Here is a 5737-nt window from a genome sequence, read left to right on the forward strand (position 1 = left end):
CCAAAGGCAACCTCTATTAGAAGTCTCTTATTTAATCAAATGAAGTACCCTAACTGCTTTCTTAGGGCAGACAGGTGATGCAGTGGAGAGTGCTGGGCATAGAGTCAGGACAACTCATCTTTCTGAGTTCAAATCTGGTCTCAGACACTGACAAACTGTGTGACCCTAGGCAAGTCACTTAACCCTGTTGCTTCAGTTTCCTCTTCTATAAAATAAGCTGGAGAAGGAAATGGCAAACCACTCCAGTGTCTTTGCCAAGAAAACCCCAAGTAGGGTCATGAAGAGTTGGACAAGACTGAAAATGACTCAACAACAACAATAATAGTAGCCCCTTTCTGCTATCATGGGGTAGTGACATTTGGGGTGGAGCCTATCACACCATTCTAAAACCCTCTCAAAAGTCCTTTCAGCATTGGACCACCTCACAACCAAACCAGGAGTAACTAGAACATTCACCATTGCCACTGAACCAAGACAATGCCACTGTGTCTTCCCAAAATATCCCAAAGAGTTCTGGGATGACTCCAAAGTCTCATTCAGCCTTGTATATATATTTGTGTCTCCTCCAACAGAATATAAGGTCCTTGAGGGCAGGAACTGCTTCCCTTTCATCTTTATCTATGGCTTCAATCATAATGCCCTACTCATAAAAGATCAATAAGCCTTTATCAATCGTACTTATCAACTGATTGTTTTATATATGCCAGGAAAGAGATGGCCCGGCATAGTGACTGAAAACAAACCTCAGGGTTCATATCATTCCTCCAGTAGCTCCTGGGTGCGTGGCTCTGGGTAAATCATGGAACTTTTCAGGATACCAGAAATATCTCTGAGATTAATGGTTCAGATCAAATGCTAATCAGCATTGGTAGAAGGAGTTTCCTCATTCCAATGACATGATAAGTTCCGTTTCTCCTCCCATCCCTCCACCCTCAAAAAAATTAGGCCAGACATTCCTACCCTAGAGAAGCCATAAATCCTGTCACATGATTGTATTTGCTTGTCTAAAAGTCCCTACCACTCAAGGATCTGTGTTTGACATTAAAAAAAAAAACAGTCCTATTGTGGTGACCACCCCCTCCATTGCTCCAGCTACCACTTTCATGTTCAGAGATAGGATAGGTGAATCAGGTCAATATGGCTGCCTGGTGAGCCTATTCGCCCCCTGATGTGCTTGAGGCAGGCAACACATAGCCGGCACCATAAAGGGATATTTTTATTCGGGGGGCAGAGGGAAGGGAAAGAAGCCTAGCTGCCTTTACAGGAGACATATTTGTATTTTCTCTAATGCACACATGTGATGCGCCCATCCATTAATTCAATAGGAGAATCATGGTCATGGCTGATTTCCATGGAAACAGCAGGACTCCACTTTTCCCTAACTCAGAGCCCTCATCTCCCTGTCCAAAGGAAATCAATGAGGTGGCAACAGAACTCTAAGGGGAAAAGAATATCTGCCCAAGACCTGGGGTGTGGAAAGACATGATTCAATTCCACTGAGAAGAGTCTGCCTTCTGGTCATCTACCACTCATATTCTACTTCCTTTCTCTTCATATCAATGTTTTCCTGCATATATTTACTCTCCTTTCCACCAGTCATCTTCTTGAGCCCACCAGGCTATCTCTACAGGGTGTCCCTAAAGTCTGAAGACATAGGAAATCTCATTAACAATGCATATTTTCAAGAAATGAAATGAATGAAATTTTCAACATTTTATTTAATTAGCATAAATGAGATTCCATAGGAAGACATAGGAGATACATAGGAAATTTCATTAATTAGTTAAATTAAATTAATTGCATTAATATGCAAATTTGTCCCCAATGGCTAATGAAAGCTTTTATTCCATATGAAATTGTCAGGGCCAAAATTTATGCTAATTAAATAAAATGCTGTTGAAAATTCATTCATTTCATTTCTTAAAAATATGAACAGTTTATGAGATTTCCTATGTGTCCAGACTTTAGGGAAACCCTTTACATGATGAATTTGTTGTATAGATGGAAGGAATTCACCTACATGGCATGATTTTAATAACAAAGGGATATTTTTCCCTCTCTCTGCTCCCAAACCACTCCTATCACACATACACAGATGCCACTCTCACATGATGCCCCATAATCCTTTAACAAGGAATAAAGTTTTGTATTCTTAGTGAAAGATAAGGCTCTTAGTTTGATTCTCTTCCTATGTATCTGACAACTCTTTGATTTTTGCTGGAATGACACACTTTCACCCAGGAAATCTGTGTAACTCTAAGACTTCTGAAAGGGGCTTCTTTTTTTTCCTCTACATTGCTTTCTTAATCTCATCTTCCAGAGATTCAATTATAGTCCTTGATGGAAATGATTCATGTTTTTTTTTTAACTAAAGTTCATCTCTCCTTGTTAACTTCTTGTTGGATCCCCCAATCTTTCTGTCCTATAGATGTAGCTAAACACAATATGACCAAAGTCATTCTTATTTCCTCCCAAACCTATCCGAAGCTTCCCTGTTTCTTCTAAACACACCCTATCTTTGCAGTAATCATGGTTGAGGAGGTTGAAGCAATCTTCCCCTCCCTTGTAACTACTACCTCCGGATGCCTTTTCCAATATTTGCTTGGTTTTGTAGGTTCTACCCTCACAACTTTGCTTGCATCTGTCCCTTTATCTCCACTAGGACAACCTCTATCTTACTTCAAATCTTTGTCATCTCACCTGGATCTTTGAAATAATCAATCAATTGGTCTCTGCTGCTAGAACTTTCTAGAAGCTAGTTTGTATCATGAACAGAGGGCTTGACTTGAAGTTGGGAAGACCTGAGTTCAAATGTTACTCCAGTCGCTTTAATAGCTATGTCCTAAACTATTTCAGACTCAGCTTTCCCTTTTATAAAATGAGGGTAATAATAGCACCAATCTCATAGGTTATTGTTAAAATCAAATGAGATAATATATATATATATATATAAAGCATTTTGCAAACTTTAAAGTAATATATAAATACTATTATGCAGCCACAATCCATCCCCCAACCAGTTTCAAAATTAAAATTAATATTCCCAAAATACATCAGACTATTTCACTCTCTTTCTCAAAACTCTTCAGTGACTCCCTCTTGCCTTTAAAGAACACACACACACACATACATATATATTTATAAATACCATGTGCATATGCGTATGTATGTAAATGTATGTTTATATGTGTGTGCATTTGCATACATATATTATATATGTAATCAGTTTAGCATTTAAAACTCACGTCAATGAGTCCCATCTGTCTCTCCAGTGTTATTCCTTTTTAAAATAAATATTTTATTTTTCCCCCACTTACAGATAAAGGCAATTTTTATCATTCACTTTTTTTATAATTTTGATTTCCACACTTTCTCTCTTACTCCCCTACCTCTCCCTCCCCAAGAAGGGGTTAATCAATTGGTTATAGGTTATATACATTCAATTATGCAAAACATATTACCATATGAGTTATGTTGTAAAGAAGACACAAACCCAAAGGGAAAAAATATCATGAAAACATACCGAAAGTGAAAAAGTATACTTCTATCAGCACTCAGACTCTATCAGTTCTTTCCCTGGGGGTGGATAGCATACCAAATCATGAGTCCTTTGAAATTATCTTGAATCATTGCATTGCTGAGAATAGCTAAGTCCTTCACAATTAATCATCATACAATATTACTGTATACAATGTTCTCCTGGTTCTGATCACTTTACTTCATATCAGTTCATTTAAGTCTTTCCAGGTTTTTTTTTTCCCAGCATTATTTTATATTAAACTCTTTCATGCATCTTCTATTCTTGTCAAATTGAATTTCAAGCTATACCCCATATGCAATATTCTATCTCAGAATATTGACTCAATTGCCTATTCACCCTGAATTTCCCTCACTACCTAAAATTGCTTTGTACATATACATAGATATATAGATAGATGACAGATAGAGATATTGATATTTATCTATATCTATCTATACACATGCACATATGGATATATACACATGTGTATATATCTATAGATTATTAGATGTATTATGTACAATTTAGATCCTCCTTGAAACTTATTAGTCATGTGAGAGACTATAGGTAAATCACTTCACCTGTTTCACAAAGTTCAGAAAATGGGGTCAACACTAGTATTAACTTTTCAGGGAGGTCATGGAGTTCTAATAAGATAATGCTGGAAAAGGGCTTGGTCAACCTTAGGGCACCGAATATGTGCCCCCCTCTCATTATACCAGAAACATCCCTCCCTGTTCTGATCTCCTATAACATATATAATCTGTGACATATAGTTTAACATTAAATCATTTCACAGGCCAGTCTTTCCCTCCCCTTTGGACTCTAAGATCCTTGATAGGGATTGTTTAAAACTTTTTTTCTCACCCCCTACCCCAACATTCTTTGCCTCACCACCACCAGGATATAGTAAGTGACTTACAAATGCTTATTATTTGATCTGGAATAGGTGACCTTGGAAATCCAAACCATATATTGTCCACTAATTGTCTCCTCATACAGAGTGGTGGGTGAAGGTCTGGGTATCTTGAGTTGACACCTTAAACTTTTTCCTCATTGATCCATTCAGGAGAACAATTTGGAACTATGCCCAAAGGGCTATAAAATATGCATACCCTTTGAACCATCAATACCACTATTAGGTCTGTATCCCAAAGAGATAAAAAAAAAAGAGAAAAGGACCCACATATATAAAATTATTTATAACATTTTTTTTTGTGTGGTGGTAAAGAATTGGAAATTGAGGGTATGCCCATCAACTGGGAATGACTGAACAAGTTGTGGTATATGAATGCAATGGATTACTATTGTGCCATAAGAAATGATGAGCAGGCAAGTTTCAGAAAAAACCTGGAAAGACTTATGTGAACTGATGCTGAGTGGAGTGAGCAGAACCAGGAGAACATTGTACAGAGTAACAGCAGCATTGTGCTATGATCAACTTTGATAGACTTAACTCTTCCCAACAATACAATGCTCTAAGACAATTCCAAAAAACTCGTTATGGAAAATGATATCCACATTCAGAGGAAAATACTAAGGAGTCTGGATGCAGATCAAAAAATACTCTTCTTTCTTTGGATTTTCCCCTTTTGTTCTGATTCTCCTTTCATAACATGATTAATGTGGAAATATGTTTAGTATGATTATACATGTATAACCTAAAAAAGATTTTTCAGGTGGAAAAATCTTTTTTCCTCAGGAAATATTTCATGACCAATGCTTTTGATCCCCTTCTCAGAACATTGTGAAGTATCCCTTTTGCCTTACTTCTTGCAGATCTGGTGGGTGAATGATATTGAGAACTGAGGAAGTTTCGTGAAGTTGTTGTTTTGTTTGTCTTTGACAAATGATTAGCGCGTGTCCTCCCTCACCTGCCAGATAACGCCCACCCCTGTTGGGACTCTCACCTGTGTTTCCTTCCCATAGAGAGCCTGGACTCCAGCTCTCAGCTCCTTGGATCTGTTAGGTCAGCTTTGGTTGCGTCTTGATAGGGTCCAGGTCTCTACATCTCTACTGTCTAGTCTTCAAACCATGCTACTGGGTATGAAAACCCCACCTTTCTAATTATTCTTTACATATTTTCCCTTTATCCTTATATTTTTGTTATTTAACACTTGATTGCTTCATAGAATGCATTTAATGAATGCTTCCTTTATATAACTATATGTCTATCTATCTATCTATCTATCTATCTATCTATCTATCTATCTATCT

The sequence above is a fragment of the Petaurus breviceps genome, unplaced genomic scaffold, assembly GCF_028583685.1.
Source record: "Petaurus breviceps papuanus isolate PSGF00001 unplaced genomic scaffold, PetGlider_PUasm1.0 156, whole genome shotgun sequence".
NCBI lineage: Eukaryota > Metazoa > Chordata > Mammalia > Diprotodontia > Petauridae > Petaurus > Petaurus breviceps.